At 51.8% G+C, this 18,334-nt stretch overlaps 1 long non-coding RNA gene across 2 annotated transcripts in view; it reads left to right on the forward strand.

The window, feature by feature from the left end:
* LOC109455311 (uncharacterized) overlaps positions 1 to 18,334 on the forward strand; it is a 37,830-nt gene extending 19,496 nt beyond the window's left edge. The window contains exon 4 of one of the 2 annotated variants that reach the window (XR_002138625.2): positions 15,652 to 18,334. This is a non-coding gene — a long non-coding RNA (uncharacterized LOC109455311). The remainder of the gene's footprint in view (positions 1 to 15,651) is intronic. The other variant, XR_002138626.2, reaches the window with a different exon arrangement.

Below are 18,334 nucleotides of genomic sequence, written 5' to 3' on the forward strand. Positions count from 1 at the left end.
TGGGAAAGTAAAAGGGATTTTTCTAGCCTGGGAGAGCAGCCAAGATTCTGAAGCAGTTGGAGTGAAAGGAAAGGTACATTGAAGGGAATGGCATTAGCCAAACTCAGAATGTGCGAGGCCTATATAACAGTCTGTTACAGGTACAGGAGCTGGGCTTCGGGGAGGGTTCTTATAAAAGGGGGAGTTGATGGAGTGGCTTGGCTGAAGCCCCCCAGGGCCCAGGGGGCAGGGAGAGTGGGGAGACAGTGAGAGAGCCTGCTCCAGAAGCCCCGTCTTCATTCTCTGGCCTCCATCCTTTCAGATGGGGTGATCCCACCGAGGCTAAGCAAACCGGGCCCACTCTTGCTGCCCATGCTGGAGAGTCCAGCAGCCAGGTGTGGTACCTGGCGGTAGTTCTCTGGTCTCTGTGAGGTAAGGAGGGCCTGGGGCTTATGATCCTCACTTTTGATAGATGAAGAGTGAGGTGCAGGCAGGCCCCAGGACTCACCTCCCCAGGGAGCGATGGGGGTGCCATCTCACCTCCAGCTGTCTAGGAGCTCTTGCTGAGCTTGTACCTGTGGCCTCTGCTGAAGGGGTGGCCTGTGTGTCTTGTGTTAGGACAGGAGCAGGCAGGCATACCTGTTTACGTCACACCTTCAGGAAGAGGGTCCTGGCTCTGCACCCATAGAAATGACGTCTTTTCTTCTAGGTTGTGTGACAGACAGCTGGCAGGGGCCCCTTAAAGTCCCAACTTGAATGAGTAAAGAGTCCTTAGGAATATAAATAGTTGGTGGTTGGCGCATTCTGCGCCTGGCTGTAGATGTTATGCAGAGGCTGTTGGAGGCCAGGTCCAATCGCAAATGTGGATCTTTTTTCTCCATTGGAAGGCACCTCAGTTCCCCACTGGGGCCCTCGATGTCCAGGTACATCAACTATGGAGCCTGCTGCTGTGGCAGACACTAGGTATCATCAGTGATAAAGAGCCTTGCTTTCACAGGCATTTAATACTTTCCTTGGATCAGGAGAACCTTCTTCCACACTGATGTAATCTACTGAGGCTTTTGGACTTTTTTTGTTTGACTTTTGCATTGCAAATATCCTTCTCTTCCACTTCCTAAAAATTGATGCTTTCCTTTTTTGCTGTTGTTGTTAACTAGTATTACAAATAGTTAAGTGGAGTAAAATGCCTTGGGTTGATGCGGAAAGGGTAACTCTGACCCCCTGTCCCTGACTGTGGGCAGGTGGTCACTGACCTCAAAGCATGGGGGGAGCTCCTGCACAGGGAGCCCACCATCTAGTCTAGTCCCCGGCCGCTCTGACCTCATGGTGCCATGTGACCTCTTCCTGCACTGTCATTCGATGCTTGTCTTAATGGCTGACTCACTCCTCCCAGCCTCCCCACCTCACCTAGCAACTGGTGGCACCTCCTACCCGAGTCCCATCTGATTCCCGATACTTCAGGACAGGTCCATCTTCCTCTTGTCAGATCAGCTCCCTGTGAGGAAAAGGGACTTTCTCAACACTCAGTAGATGTGAAAGTGGGCGGAGGAAAGGCAGGGTCCATCCAGAGGAAAAAGAGCTGCCTGCCATGGAGGAGGGTGGTGTCTCTGTGGGGGGAGGGGTGTTAGCTGACTTGAGCCGAATTGATTCTAATCCTGACATTAAACATTCTGAGGCTGTCACATCATCTCACACCAAAATGAATTAAAATGGAGTTGAAAGTGAACAAGACTACTGTCACTATGACCCCCTTTTATTCTGAAACCCACCACCAGTGACAGGGTGAAGCAAGTTTAAAATCCTGGACCCTGCGATCGACCACTGACTGATACAGCACCCCCTCCAGAGTCACCACCAGGAGGGTGGTGGTTCTCCAAATTATCTACCCAAACCCCAAAGCAAACTTAAATCCCTCGCCTGCAGCCCTGAAAGACAGACAAACAGTTCTTGGTAATCTGCTGAGGAACAGTTGCTCAGGGCCTGTGTTGAATTTACTTACCCTGGGTACCACCCAGCCGTCCCTGCCCTGACCGCCCAACTCCCTGATCAGGGCTGAACCAGGGGGGGACTGCGGCGTGGGAGGTAGAGAAGGCCTGCAAGGGTGAGAAGACAGCTTCGCTGGCCTAGCAGGCTTTTAGCACGGGAGAAGGTAGGATAGACCCAAAGTAATATTCCAGACTGAGCCTGCACTGGGGGGCCCGATAGCCCTCTAGAACCCCCCACTTTGGCACCCACTAAGGACTGTCCTATCCCCTCAAAAGCCATTTAACCCCAAACGACTTCAAAACTTGCATTCCCTTAGAGCCACTCATAAGCCACAGCATTCCACACTGAATTTAAAAAAAAAAAAGGGCAAACACTTCCCCTCCTCTCTCATTCCCAGAGAATCACACCTTCTCCCAAATGCTTCCAGAAATGCAAGCTTTGACTGTGTACACATACTGCTGATTATGTTCATTTATGTGAATCATTTCCATTTAAGCCTAATTACTGTACTGGAGGCTAACTCTCATGTTTATCCTTAAATATGCGTCAAAATAACTTTGGTGGGAGTTGTATTTAAGGCAGTGAAGAAATACGGAGAACATTGGGAGTGAGACGTTCCTCGTTTTACCTCTCCTGTCCTCAGCGGTACTGGGCAAGAATTTAACATCTCTCAACCCGTTTTCTTATCTTGGGATAAATAATTCCTGTCCTGCCGACCTGCCAGAGCTGCTAGGAGGACCACATGAGATGGGTCATTTGTTCACAAATACTTCTTGATCCACGTCAGGTACAAAGCTCTGTGCAACCGCAGGCCAGACAGGCCATCGCTGCCCACACTGACTTGACAGCCCAGTCTGGACAACAGCAGGTATATAAGCAATGCGTAAATAACATTTATTGAGCTCTTACTGTGTGGCAGGTGCTATGCTAAGCACTTTTCAAATATTACCTTCTTTAATCCTTGTAACAATGTTGTGAGGGAGCTACTCATGTGGCTATTTTACATATGAGGAAACGGAGGCTTAGGGCGTTACATCGCTGGGCACCAGTGTGGTTATGGCAGAGCCAGGGCTTGCCTCAGAGTCACTCTGCTGTGACTGCAGTGGAGGGGGACTGCAAAGTGCCACAGAGCTGAAATGGTGTGCAGGCACTTGGAGAACTGCTATTACGCAAGTGACATCTGGTCACCTTAGCCAAATTCTGTTGGTTAGAAGTAAGTCACAGGACCCGCCCACACTCAAAGGAAGGGAACTGCAGAAAGGTGTGAGAAACAGGAGGCCACCATCCCAGGGGCCACAGTAGGGCCTGTCCACCACTGTTTTGAATTCTATTTGTGGACCTTTTGTCCTTGTAGTATCTTGTCATGTCAATAGTTTACAGCTTACAAAAAAAAAAAAAAAAGTAAGGACCCCCTCTCGCCAGTCTTTCTTACTTTTTTTTCCCCTGATCCCCCTGTATTACGAGGACCTGCCCTCTGGGGAATTAACACCGTCGTGGCTGTGTCCATGGTTAAATGTCCCAGGAGTTTTATGAAAGAGAAACAGAGCTGCAGAAGCTTGAGGCGGAGTCAGAAGAGAGAGAAGGGAGGCCCCGTGAAGAATTCAGACATTTAATCCAAACTCTCAAATTCACCCATTCTTTTTATTCCTTTATTCATTCATGCATGTGTTCACGTGGCTGGCACACTTGGTACGCTCCTTCTGTGCTGTGTGCCTCAGACCATCCGTGCTGGGTGCTGACACAGACGTGGCCATGTAACCCTGGCATCCAGGGCAGAGTTAAAGAGAGGAGAGGGTGGGACACGCTGTGCCTGGGACATCATGGGCGGCTTCACTCCCTGTGGGTGGGGGGCCACGCTGGAGTTCACTGCAGGGACAGGCAGGCAAAGGGAACAGTGCTGCTTCAGACAGAATAAACACCATTTACCTTGGCCTGCTGTGGAGTGTGTGACAGTGGCCTGAAGGCCCCAGCTTCCTAGCCCAGGGCCTCTTAGTGTTGGTGTGTCTTGTAGTACGGCCATTCCTTCTGTTCTCTGCCTCTCACTTGTCTCTCCTTGGTTTTGTCAGTGAATCTGATCTCAGCAGACCTTTTCCTCCCTTCTGAGCTGCTGCCTCTAAATTGCTGTGGGGTCATTAAGCCCCCCAGGTCAGCACTGGGTGTCAGGTACCAGGTAATACAGCCGAACTCAAGAGCAAGCCTGCCCCCACCCAGTAGTATCACAAAAGGGAATGCATGTTGTTTGAAAACACAGCATTGCTTTGATTTCATTGCTTTTGTTTAATGTTAGTCATGTCATTTACTTGATTTTCAATTTCAGCTAACTGCAAAGTTGGGGTGATGTGTTTCTCCAAGGGGACTGTAGAGTAACAGGATATGAGACTAGTAACCGAACAGAGTGTTGGGGGTCACAGTACATCCCTGAGGAAGGGCGGGAACTCAGTCACCGGCTTGGGCTGCAAAGAGGCCTCCTTCTTACTCCTCCCTCCCCTGCTCCCCACACCCCCAGACCCCACTCCTCCTTGTTGCAGTTGTTTGATGCGTTAATTGGTGACTCCAGGAGTGTATTAGTTCCCTGTGGCTGCTCTACAAAGCACCACAAACTGGGTGGCTTAAAACAACAGACATTTCTTCTCTCAGTTGTGGAGGCCGGAAGTCTGAAGTCAGCAGGGCCACAGGCCCTCTGGAGGCTCTGGCAGAGTCCTTCTGGGCCTCCCCCAGCTGCTGGGGGCCACCCGGCATCCTGGGCTGTGTCTGCATCACCCAACCTCTGCCTCCGTCTTCACGTCACCTTCTCTGTGTCTCTTCTTCTGTCTCTCCAAGGATACCTGTCATTGGACTTAGGACCCACCCAGATGATCCAGGAGGATCTCATCTCAAGATTCTTAATTAATCATGTCTGCAGAGACGTTTTTCCAAATGTGGTCATGTTCACAGCTTCCAGACTTGACATGGATAGCCTTGGGTGGGGGGCGGAGCGTTATTGGGGGTGCAGCTAAAGGCTTTAGAACAGTGCCTGGCACATAGTGGGACCACTTGATATTGCTGCTGCTGCTGAATTACTCCCCTTTTCATTCATTCACGAGTGTCGGGGTGCTCTCCACCCCCTGGGCCATCAGTATGCTGGGTGCCAAGATACAGAAATGAAGCGAAGTGTGCCCTGCCCTCCAGGGGCCACGGGCAGGTGTTTCCAGGTGTCTGAGGTCTGCTCAGAGCACAGGTGCTTGGTTAAGTGGACTTCCCAGGCGGGGTCTGGGCTCCCGACCACACTTTGCTATGGTTCTGGTGAGTGTGGCATTCTGTTTCTGAAGCACCCCACTTACACATAGACTCATGAGCAGTCCACATCACTGTTAACTTAGAAATTCGGGGTGCTCAGAGGCAGTCTAAGCTGTAAGCATCGTTCCTGACATTTACAGTTTTCCAAACACTTTCCCACCTGCCGCCTCACCTATGTTGTGCATCCTCTACACAGACGGGACCCCCCCCTGCCACTCAGCCAGGTCATTAAGCTGGCGAAGGACGTGAGCCCGAGGTTCCTGGTTCTGAATGCAGGCTGGCCCGCGGCCCCACCTGTCTGCCTTCCACCTCCCATCCGCCCTTGCTCCTTCAGCCGACCTTTATTGGCGTCTGCTGTGTCCTGTCTGCTGTGCGAGGTGCTGAGAATACAAAAAGGGAGCTCGTCTTGAGTCTCGTGAAGAGGGGGGACAAATGATACACGGATGGGACGAAGCTCGAGGTGAGCACGGGAGCCCAGAGTTGGGGTGTACCATGCTTCCCCCGGGAGTGGGGGTGCTGACCAAAGCCTGCAGGATGAGTGAGGGTTGTTTGGTGAAGCTGGCAGGGAGCGTTTTCAAGGCAGAGAGGCCGGCCCCGCAAGGCACAGAAGCAGGAGAGGCAGCATCCAAGTGGGCAGAAGGCCCTGTCTTGTGATCTCGGAAAAATCTCCCTTTCTACGGCCACGCCTACCATGAGCTGGTTTGTGGCTGAAAATTAAAAATCAGAGCTTCATTCTTTTGGCTTAAACCAGACAGCAAATTTACTTGACTCTCAGGTGCAAAATCCCCTGAACCGGATGAGGCTGCTGCTCAGCCAACCAGTTTGTGGGTCGGGGTGTGTGGTGTTCTTCTGGGGGCAGGTTTGGCTCAGTGAACCAGGGGTCAGGCAAAGTCTGAGGATGTCGGATACTTGAGAGTGTAGATGGAAAGTATATGGGGACAGCAGAAGGGACAGCACTTGGGGGACCCATAGACATATCTCCTCTGTAATTTCTCTCAGGCCAGCCTGACGCTGTCCGACCACATTCAGACATGGTGTCCTGAGCCTTTCCCTTTGGAGGCCGGGAAGTAGGCTCCCCCCTTAACTTACTGCCCAGCGCAGTGAATTCACGTCTGCTTGGCTCCTGTGTCTCTGCAACCCCTCCCTCCTGTGTCCCAGATTCCAGAGCTGGCAGCCTTCACGGAGTGCCCCGACCCCTGGCTGGGGCTCAGGGAGCTGCTTCCCTATTGTGTGACCCAGTGCGGCAGCACCTCTGTGGCACTGAAGTCACTTCTCCTTCCAGCCCACTAGGAATATTGCTTTTGTTTGCCTTTGTACCTGTATATTCCTAAGCTAAAGACACAAACACACAAACTTCAGGTTATTTTATCAACCTATCCCTTTTTCTTAACAGCAGTTTGCAATATGCACTGTAGCGTTAAAATGTGGTATTGTTGTGGCCAAACTTGCATTTCTAGTCTTGCCTTTGAGATTAGTGGGAAGTAGGTGTCCATGAGGATGTTAGAGCATGTGAGATGTCCCAGTGCCTGTCCAGGTCAGCCCCTGGCCACCCAGCGCCGGCCTGTCTCTGGGTGTCTGGGGTCCTCTGGCAGGACAGGGAGACCTAGGGAGGTGGAAGGTCTTGGGGACAGACACATTTGTCATCAGGCTGTGAGTAGCAGAGGCAGCCGAGGGGAGCCCGGAACTCTCATGGTGGAGAGAGGTAAGTTTGTAGCAGGAGCGACAGTGCTGAGTCTCAGGCCTGGAAAACCAGATCACGGGTTCTGAGGGGCGGGAAGTGGGGCGCAGTGGTGGCCGGCATGGCAGTTCCAGAGAATGTGCCTTGTTCTAATAGAGAGCAGGCTGGGTGGCAAGAAGGCGCCAAGCTGAAAGGTGCTGGGTGGGGGTGGGGTGCATTTTAGCTGCACATGACTTTCCTCCTCCTCGTGAACCTCAGGGGCAAGCTATGGATCCAGGACCTTGTTGTGGTCTGAGGGGACCCTCGGTGGTGAGGCCCCCCTGCTCGGGGGTGTTGGCTGAAGACGTGGGGGTGTAGGGCCCACAGCCTCCTTCTTACGTGGGCGCCTGGCCTGGTGCATGAGCTGGTTAACCCCAGTTTCTTGAGATTAGCTGGAGAGAGCTGCTCTCCAGTGGCCCTGCCCTTTCCCTCTGGCCTTTGCAGAGTCCCACTTGGGGCAGTTGTCTGGGGTCTGGTGACGCTGATCAGCAGCCTGTGTGAGACTCCAGTGGAGCATTTCCTGAGCGGGTGAAGTGTTTCCAGAAAAGCGGGTGTGGATGCGAGATATTCTGCCCTCATTCTTTCTTTCTTTTAATGTTCTTTTAAAATTAGAAAATTAGTAATAATACTCATAAAAAGTGAAACAATCCAGAGGTAGATGAAGTCAATGGGTTGGATCCATTTCTGGCCTGTCTGTCCCCCCAACTCCCCAGAGGTGGCCACTGTCAGCCCTGGGCGTGTGACCTTTGCATCCACCCAGCTCTCGGGTGGTTTCTGTTCTGAGGTGTGCTGAGCCTTGTGGCAGACCAGGAAAACCTCTGGGAGTGTGAGGTGCTCCTTGTTTCCAGAGGCTCAGACTCTGCGAACCCTGTTACTCAGGAGCCCCCCACACTCAGCGTGTCTCTGGAGTCTTTGGTTGGACTCAGCTCGGGGTGGGGGCTGGGTGGGGGATTCGGTCAGCATTCAGCTTCCTGCCTTCATGGGATGCAAAGGTAGATACTCTTCCTTCTCTTTACTCCCCCCATCCCCCCCGCCCCCCCAGCACTTGGACGTGATGCCTCTGCGTGTTCCACCCGCCTGGCAGATCAGGAACGCAGAAAGACTGCTTTAATGGGTGAGGCTTTTATTTATTCAGCTGAGGCAAAGTATGTGAAAGGTCATTGCCACCTGTGAGGCACCTGTCACAGGTGAGGCATCTGCTGTGATGATGAGAACCATCATCGCTCCATCTCCATCGCTTCACTGTGAGCTCTTCAGAGCTGGCAGCAGTGGGGGTATGTTCTGAGGACTTGAACCCTTGGCCAGGGGTGAGTGGAGGCCTGGAGTAGCCCAGCAGCTTGTCTGAGTGGGGGATGGGGGTCTGTTCCCAGAGGCCCCTCCAAAGATACTGACTCCATTCTCACCTGGCCTCACTACAGATAGAAGGTGTTCCCACCGGGAGCCCTCTGGTGACTAAAGGTGACCATTTACCCAGGACTTTTAAACATAGAAAAATATTTTTTCCATTGTACCACAGCCATTTCTCAATGGCAGCACCACTGACATTTGGGGTGAGAAAGTTCCCTGTGGTGGGGCGGCCATCCTGTGCACAGTGAGATGTTTAGCAACACCCTTGGCCTCTAACCACTAGATGCCAGTAGCACCTCCCACCCCCAGTTTTGACAGCCAAAAATGGCACCAGACATCACCAAATGTCTGCGGGGGGACAAAATCACCCCCTCCCCCCTGCACTGAGAACCACGGGATTCAGGTTCAGAGGTGGGCTTTCCGGGACCACTGCTTCCACACCTTGAAGGCCTCTTGCTTGGGTGGTTTTCTTTGTTCTTTCTCCAAAAGGCTGATCTCATCGGCTCATTTGTTTGTTTGACTCACCCGGCTGTAACCACAAGCAGCCTTCCCACTTTGGGGGATCCCAAATGAGTTATCATGGGACTTTGTACGTAAATTTAAAAGAATCCTGTCTACTAAATTGGAGGCAGAAACCCTCAACTTCTTTCTTTAGCTCTGCTTGGTACATACTTCCTGAAGTATCTAAGGTCAGGCAGAGACCCCCTGACGATTTGCCTGCAAGCACCTTTGCAGTTCAGTTTTCTGAAAGCATAAGCATTTCTCTCCCATTAGTTTCAGTCTTAACCCAGTGACTAGCTGATGATCTAAGGGCCAGGGCTTGGGGATTTTCTTAAGGCCTCTGACCCGGGACTGACGGGGGAGGAAGGACTGGCTGTTTGAGAGCCAGGAGGAGGAGTCAGGTCCCAGGACGGTCCCACCCGGGTCCATCAGGCTCCCTGAGCAATACTCAGCCTGCTTGCTGGCCCCTCTGCAGTCACGGTCATGGAGAGAGCCACTGGCTTGGAGATGGGGCTTCACAAAGCACAGTGTTGCTTTGAGGACAGACAACCCTGAGGTGGTTTGCCACGCCCAGCCCAGCCAGCCTTCTCCTTCCCGCCTAGGTGATGTAACCTGGAGGAGGAAGGTGGGGTTGTCTGAATTCCACCACTGGCTCCTTTCTCGGCCTCACTGTCTCCTTAGGGAAGGGGGTTCTGGGTTCCTAGTAGGGGTTGCATCTACCTTGCACTTGAACACCCTGCTTATCAGAAGATCTCAGGGCTCCCACGGCTCCACTTCAGTGTCGCTGTTTCTATTCTGCAGTGGCTCCCAGGGGCTCCGATTAACGGACCACCCCAAAGCACAGGACGGAACTTGAGCAGTGGTTGGGATGGCCAGGCCACCTCCCCCCGGGCAGACCTGTGACCTTGCACACAGACAGCTGTGAGCTCCCAGGCTCACAACCCACTGTGCTTGACGAGCATTGGGGATGGACAGTGAAAGGGAAGAGAAATTAGATCAGGCTGCTAAGGCCTGTTAGTCCAGGACGGCAGGAAGAAGGTGGTGATGCTGCTGGGCCCGATGCCACCAGCCCCACCAGCTGCTCCTGTCAGCACCCTGGTTCATGCATCAAACCAGGACCTCCTCTCACAAATCAGTATCCCAGGTGCTCAGTGATCCTATTGAAGGGCTGGGGACAAGCAGGATGGGTGGGCCTGTGTGTACTCAGAGCAGAGTACTGGGGGGTCCTGGAACTTCCCTTTGCTCTCTCGGGCTGTTCTCCTAGCCTTTACCTGGGCTGGGGCCTGGTGGAGCTCTGAGTTTTCCGGATTCCAGTGTCTGCAGTAGCCAGTCTATTGACTGCTGCAGTCAAAGCTGCTTTCCTGAAATAGCCACCCAGAGGGAAAGAGCAGCCGTGGAATTTGACCCTGATGGTCACTGGTCCCACCCAGCCACACCTTCTGACCATCACCAAGAGTCGGTGGGTGTGGGGACTGGGTTTTTCCTCTCTCCCCCTTCCTTCTTCCTCTTCCCTTTTGTTCTTCTCTCCACCAACTATGAGTTTAGACTCCAAATGACTCAGGAGAGATGTTCCAGTACCTGATTGGCTGGGGTGGGGGGGGAGGGGGAGTAAGTCACAGGTGGGAGCAGAGAGGGGAGGGGACCTGGTGCTGGCACCTCTCCACAGGTGAACACACACCTAAAGAGGGGCCTGGGTGCTGGCCATGAGCCCTGCCCCTGACAGCGATGCCAGGCGCAGAGGCAGCAGCAAGCCTGACAGGTCAGACAGGTGGAGCCAGCCCCGCCGCAGGTGCGGGACCACAGCTAAAGGCTGATGCTTGCCCTCCCTCAGCCCACAAAGCAGGTAACCCACATTTTTATTTTCTCTGCTGATTTAGTTCATTGTCGACTTCAGGGAATACTTACAACTTGAGAAACGGCCTTTGGGGTTAGCTGGGGAAATCAAGAATTTGTTTGGAGAGGATTTGGTGTTTTGTGTAGGAAATTTGGCCTCGGTGTTAGAAAAACATTTCTAATTGTCTGGTCCTTGGTTCTGAAAGCAAATTTCTTACAGAGCCTGGATGTTTAATGGCCAACTGGGAAGGCAAGGTCCAGAGAGGATGAGTTTTTGGGGTTTTTTTGTAACTGGAATTGGAAAGCCCGTGGAAGGCTTTGCTGTGGTGTGGTTAGCTTTTTCGTGAGGAGGGGTTGGGTGGGTGGGGTGCTCTGCTCAGCACCAGGGCTCGGCTTTATCCCGGCAGCACCCTTGGTCTCTACTCAGAGAAACACCGAGTTGCTGGGCTTCTCCCAAAACTCAAATTGACATTGCAGCACCTCAGGCTGGACATTACTGTAAAATTGTTTGAGGTTCTGAAATCACCTCTCCTGTCAAGAAGACTCAGTGTGTGAAAACCAGGCTCCAGCGTTTTTCCTTCTCTGTATTTAGCCAGTGAATGTCCCCTTTACCATCTGCTGGAGGATTTCCGGCCTGAGGACAGGAATGGGGGAGCACAGTTCTGAAGAACAAATCTAGGGCCCTCCACCTGAAACGAGGATGGGTTTTGTCCTTTTTGACGGTGGTTGAAGACGTATTTACCATCTTCCTCTCAGCAGTCTGCGTCTCCTGTCTGCCAGTATTGCAGGCCATCGCCCCGATGCCCCCTGGGAAGTGAAAGGCTGCGAGCAGATGCCATGACTGCCTGAAATTCCCCTTGCACATTGCACTTTGTAGAGAGAGGGCAGGAAAGCTGTTTCTGCTGCTGTTGAGCCTTATGTGACAGAGAAGTTTTGTGTTAAATGTTTTGCCTCTTTTTTTTTTTTAATTCCAAGGTAATTTGTGGTACCCAAATTGCTTAGATTATGGGATTTATCCATTAGGATTCCTTCCTCTGCAAGTAGGAGAAAACTTTCAAAATGACAAATAATCAAAACATAAGAATTTTGTAAAACCTAAGTCCAGAGGTCAGGCAGCTCTGTGATGGATTATATCCAGTGGCTCAGTAATGTCAAGGACTTAGGCTCTCTCCATATTTCCTCTTTGCAGCCTCTGCTGCTGTCAGGCGCTTCCTGGGGTCTCTCATTATGAGTGAGGAATCCTTTCCCAAGCCCCTGCTGACTTTCCCACACATCTCATTGGTTAAAATTATGCCCCCTGACCCAACCAATCAGAGGCCAGGGAAGGGGTTACTGTGATGGAATTCGTGAGTCATGTGTCTACGGAAGGGGGTATGCTTTACCTGAACCAAATCGGGGCCTGTGAGCGGAGAGGAGGCCCATGGATTTGGGGCAGACAACCAACAGTATGTGCTACATCAGGAATTTTTAATTTATTCAGATTTGGAACTGATGTGTGGGTAAACAATAACTCCTAAAATACATGTATTTTATACTCAATTTTTAATTTCTTTTTTATGCTTAATTTCTTTTATTTCTCTATTCTTTTTTTTTTTTTGTACTCAATTCTTAATGCAAGGACAGTTTTAGACAATCACAGTGTTTGCGCTTAGCCTTTCACTCCCCAGACAGGCTTTCTTCCTTAAGCATCCAGGCTAGTGATTTTCAAGCGTTTGAGCTTTTCTCCCTCTTGATGAACCTGCTGCGTCCCAGAGTTGGCTGCTCAAGGTCCCATCCCCAAGATCTAGAACAGGAAGAAATAAGGGTTCTGAATATTAACAAGCGTTAGGTGAACCCATTTTCCAACTGCAAAGGGCAGAGGCAACAGTCTCTGGCTAGCAGTGCCTACGAGCCAGCAAGCATGCCTGCCATTCGCCCAGAGATGCTGTGGGACCAGCCGAGGGACAGGCATGCACCAACCTCACCTACCAGGAACTTGCTGGGGCTTTTTTTCTTTTCTTCAGGGCGGACACAGGTAGCTCCTGAAACTTGGGGGTTAACAGGGTGGTGGTTGCCCCACTGGGGAAGCTGGTTCCAGTAGACACAGACCTGATGTAATTTTTGAGGCTCGGTCTTTTTTGGACCCATCCCTGGGATCCCCACTCTGAAGGTGGGTTTTTTCCTGCCCTGGTGCCAAGCTGGACGGCGGGTCTCGGAAGCTTCTGTGAGCCACCGTCACCATCCTGTCGCTGGGTCAGGTTTTCCAGATGAGATCAATGCAAAGGTAGAATAATCCCTTCCAGCTTTCGACATCATTGTGAAATGCAAGAGGACACTTAGAGCTGGTAGTAAATCATCCACAGGATCTTGTCAGAGCCTGGTGGGAGTGTCTGGGATGCAAAAGCGGCACTCGCTCTCAGTACCGAGCTTCTTCCACCGATGGGCACTTCAGAATCGCTTGTTCTCGTGGTTCAGAGCTGCTCACAGTTGTAATTTTGCATGTCCGTGAGTTCTCGCCCATCTCTCTCTCCATGGATCCCCCGTGGCCCAGGACAGCATGGGCCTCCTCACCCAGCATGGCGTCAGCACATCATAGGTGTTGTCAGTAAGTGATGGTGCATGAAGGGCATAGTCATGCTTTCTGAAAGCTGTGCTGTGGGATTAGGGGGGCTTCCTGAGTGGGGGGCTCACACAGCTCCTGGTCAGAGAGGGCTCCTGCTTTCCCAAGAATCGTAACATCCAAGAGGCTTATTACCAGAATCCACTTTTTCTTTACCACGTAAAACATAAGCGCCAGCAACTTAAAACTCCCCTGGTAAAAATGACTTCTGCTTTTCTCACATTCCTCCTGGTTCCCTGGACCAGAAGCGCTGACTCCAGAGCAAGACACATTGGGCTTGGGGCTCAAGGGTCCCTGTGAGAAGTGGGGTGAGGGCAAAATCAGGCCTCTGATCTGAGCTCCGAGCCTTTAACCATCTTGTGTTAAAGCAGCAGAAGCTCGCCTGGTAATTGGACCAAAGGCCTTTCAGTAGAAAGGAACGTACATTTGGAGCTAAATCTGGCCACTCTGACCTCGGGTTGTGACTTTCCAGGGAAGTCAGACTTGGTGTGTTTTGTAATTCATGGAATATAATCAAATTTCATGCATTGAGTAATCATTTGCCCTTGCCTAAAATCCTGGCCTTCTCTCTGATTGGGAAGTCCAGGCCTCCTCTCTCTGGTTGGGAAAGTTGCCCTGAAGTCCTTGTTTCTTTTCTATGACTGGAAAGAGTGTCCCACATCCAGGCCTCCTCTCTAACTGGAAAGATGGTCATCTCTGTCCGAGGGCCCTGGCTGGTCTGCCCTGGTGCCTGGCCTGGGGGGCAGCCTTCATATGCAGACACCTCCACCCAGTTTACTGCCTAGATTCAGAAAATGGGGTTCTGCCTGGAAATTGGGGCAGGGCTGCTTAGCAGCAGAAGGTGCATCTGGTCTTGCTTTCTGAGCCGCCTTTTCCTTCAGGACCAGAGGGTGGGCTGGATCGAGGACTTGGCCGGTCCTTTGTCTTCATCCTTCCCACGCTCTGTTAGTACTTACTCGAGACCTCAGCTGGGGGCAGGATGTGCCCTTCCCTGAGGGACGCACATGCCCCTCCACTGTGGGCAGCGTAGTGTCACCTGCAGGGTCTGCAGCCGTGAGCTGTCATGGGGACCACACATGCCACTGCTCTTCGTCCCATGTTCCTACCTATCGCTTGGGAAGTCGGCCTCTGTTTTCAGTAGTCACGGGTCCTCCTCCTGGTCCAGCCGAGACTGCACGTCGTGCTCCTGCTTGGTCCTGTACTGACTTGACACAGTCACTGCAGAAAGTGCCTTTGGCCCTGTCGTAGACCTGATGAGTCAGAAGCCCTGGTGTGGAACTAACTGGGAGTCTGCGTTTGCCCAGTTCCCGAGTGAGTTAGCACAGTGAGGCTGAGACCCAGTGCTCTAACCTGATAAGCATGCTCTGCTGGAACTCACGTTGGGGATAAAATTCGACACATTAGAGACATTTTTTCCCCACACTAAAACATAATAAAGTCCAGCCTGGCTTGCTTTGTAGGCAGAGTATTGTGGGGTCCCCTTTTGGGAGGCAGAGGACAAAGGTAAGAGCGACCTCGCATCAGCTCCCACTGGACATTTCATAGTCAGAAAGGATGAGCCTGTGGCCTGCGTCCGGCTGAGTATGTGGAGAGGCCTACGAGGGCTTTCTCCTCGGGCAGAGAGACTGTGCTCGCCTGGGACTCAGGTTTCTGGGACCTTCCAGGCTGAGGTAGCCATCACATTGACCCTCCCCAAAACACCCCTGTGTGTCCCCACACCCACACAGAAGAGGAACTGTCCCATCGGTGGTCTATACCTAGAGCAGTTAGTTAGTCACTAGATCTGCAAGCAGCCTCTGTGGTGGTCAGTTTGAGGTGTCAGTTTGGCCAGGCTGTGGTACTCAGTGATTCAGCCAAACGAATCTAGGTGCTACTGTGAAGGCGTTTTGCACGTGTGGTCCGCATCTACAGTCTTGGAGGAAAAATTATCATTGATAATGTGGGTGGGCCTCGTCCTATCAGTTGAAGGCCTTCAGAGCAAAATTGGGGTTTCCTTGGGAAAGAAGAAATTCCACCTGTGGGCTCAGTGTTAGCTCCTACCTGAAAGTTTCCGGCCTAGCAGATTGCCCTATAGATTTCAGCCTGGCCCAGCCAGCCCCCAATCACATTTCCTTGAAATAAATCTTTTAATCTCAATTTCTTTTCAGTTCTGTTTCTCTGGCAGAACTCTGACTGATACACTGTCTAAATGGTGCCTAGGATGGGGAAGAAGTCAGTTCTGCTTTATTCTATTGCTTCCTTTTCATGTAGACACGTGGACTTTTTACAGTTACTGTCATTTGCTAACTTTTTCTCTTCCAGGGAAGTGCTGACTTTTTTTTTTTTCCTCCTTGTCAGCTAGTGGTGGGCCAGACCTATTGGGATATATTGCCAGTCTCAGCTTTCTCCTCCATCTTCTCTCTTTCCTCCCCAGATTTCCTTCTCATCCACAGGTCATATGGAGAGGCACGAGAGGCCTGCCCCCCGAGTCATCGCCAGGGCCAGCTGTGAGTGTTTCTTTGGCAGTGTCTTAGCTGGTTGTTGTGAGTAATAGTGAAGGAAGCAATCAGCAAGTATACTGCCCTAGAAGTGCTGCACGTTGTTGGGCCCGAGAGGGAGGAACCAGGCGACAGATGCCCAAGCAGCGTGAGGTGCCAGGATGTTGGAAGCTCAGCTCTGCCATGCTGGTTGGTGAGGGCCGCCGCGGGTGTGGGGGGTGGGGAGCAAGCTCTGGGGCCCCTGGAGCAGTCTGCTCACGGCTGTTGAAGGAAAAAGGCAGCCTACTGGGCATGGGTGGCTTCTGTCTGGGAGAGGTTTGCACCTGGGGCTAATAATCGCCCATGTTTCCTGAGCAATTACTATGTAGGAAGCCCTGTTCTAAGCATTCTATTATAAATTTATCGTCTCATGAGCAAGAGTGTTATTCCAGTCTTACAGAGAAGAAAACAGAAGTACAACGAGCCAAAGCAACTAAGGATGCAGTTGATGGAAAGGGGGCCAGGTTTTGAACCCACGCTTTCTGACGGGAGAATCTGTACTTTAACCACTGGCTCATGTCCTTAGAGATGGGCCCGGGGCGGTGTCACTACCCTGTGGACCTGCTTTGCAGTGACTTGGATGTGAAAACACATCCATTCTCTTTCTCCCCGTGAGACAGATTTCCAATGCCATCATCAGGGTTTGAGAATGTGCCCATGTGGGCACTGGATGATATATCTGCCTTGGGGAGAATTTTTCTTTTGAGGCGAAGCCAGCCCTGGGATGGTGACAGGAACGAGAGGTGGTGGTGGTTTTGGCTCCAGTGGCTGATGAGAGAGGCTCCTCCAAGGGAGCTCGGCTGAGAAGAGTTCAGTTCTCTGGGTCCCACCTGTTCCACCTGCAGATGCCAACGTCGGGTGCAGTGAATTGTGAGGCCAGTTAGATTGCCATGGCAACGGGCACTGAGCCCAAGCCACTAGCGGGTGGGGAGTGAAGACACAGCGGTGGCTTCTCCCGGTCTTATCTTAGACCACAAGGCGCACTCATGGCCTCCAGTGAGCCTGGGATAACCCATTAGTGAGCCCTGTGCTTTGACAGAGCTCATTGAGCCCCCTGGTCCTTGCCTTTCTCCCGTCGGTGTCTTTCTGCTCTTTGACACCGAGCCATGACTACTCCAGTTCTCGGTTCCACCGATGGTTTTCCATGGTTGTCCAATCTAGTGCTTACAGAAATCCATCCAAATCTAAGAGGTGAGGCCAAATGTCAGTGGCATCCTCCTCTGACCCCGTTGACTAAATCTAGCTCCCAGGGTTCATGAGGTGATGGGGCCTCCAGTACCTTTGATAGACCAAGGACAGCACCTGCTGTGTCCCCCCCAGCCTCCGCATGCCCCCCACTGCACCCCTGCCAGCCACTGTCCAGGGCACCTCCTCTTCCTGCCTACCTGCCTGCACCCCATCTTTTGCCCTGTCTTCCCCTTCTCAGTGCCTCCTAACACTGGAGGGAAGAGGACCCTGTCTCCATACTGACCACTTTATGAAAGTCGGAAGGCCCCTGAGAGAGGTTTTCTGGGATTCATAGTCTAACCGTGGCCTTGACACACTCCAGCTGATAGGCTCTCTTCCAGGCTAAGCCAGTCCTCTTAATGCTGGAGAGCAAAGTGGGCAGGGCAGCCAGCCCTCTTTAGTAAATTGGACTCCTGTGGGAATTGTTCTATTTTTCCTCAAAGCTCCGAGAGGGTCCCTTTGTAATGCAGATTGGATTGACCACCGCCTGACCCACTTGGTCACAAATTCCTCTGGGCTCCCCAGGCCATGAAGGAGCTGGGTGTGGGCTGAAGTGGGACCAATGGAATGCCTGGAATGTCGGCTTGCAGTGACAGACCAACACTCAGATCTCTCACGGGAGTTGTGACCAAGGCAGCATTTGGGATCGCTTCTGAGCCGAAGTCTTTACATTTTTCCCAGGTTTAGACAGCAGTATAGAATGTCTGCCTTCTCCCAACCCTGGTTGATTTGGGTTCCTGAACTTCTAAATGAAAGGGGCCATACTCTTGGGTTATGATCTAAGTCCAGGTAAAGTCATTTCCAAGTAACCTCGTTGCCCATCTCACTTTGCTTTTAGTTATGCCATAGAAACAAGAAAAATGGTCCTTCTCCAAGAGAGTTCACCTGTAGATGGGTCTGGATAATAAATAAGGAAACAGAAACAGCAGTCTTTGCTTCAGGTCAGGTCTTTGACAAAACAGATGTCTTTGTGGTAATTTACTTCTGCAGTCTTTAGAGCAGATATATAGCATGCATTCTGTCATATTTACATTTGACAGTAGAAGAAGTGTACGTGGATATATGTCTAGCTCTTTATCTTTCTAGAGCTCCTAGGATACAGGAAGCGCACTGTTGGCTCCATGGAAGTGAGTTTAGAGAATGGATTGGGACAAAGAGGGGCTACCGCCCCCATCCCACCCTCGTGGTGCCCCCCCCCCCCCGGCCATGAATTTGAGAAGTTCGAGGTCCAGTATTTTGAGAATATCCAGATCCGTGGCAGAGTGCACTTCTGCTTTAGGGATGTATGGGCAGACTGTAGTCAGTAGTTGACGGGTTGGAGAGAAGGATCAATAGTTTCATGGTGGGCAGATG

The sequence above is a fragment of the Rhinolophus sinicus genome, linkage group LG06, assembly GCF_036562045.2.
Source record: "Rhinolophus sinicus isolate RSC01 linkage group LG06, ASM3656204v1, whole genome shotgun sequence".
NCBI classification, from domain to species: Eukaryota; Metazoa; Chordata; class Mammalia; order Chiroptera; family Rhinolophidae; genus Rhinolophus; species Rhinolophus sinicus.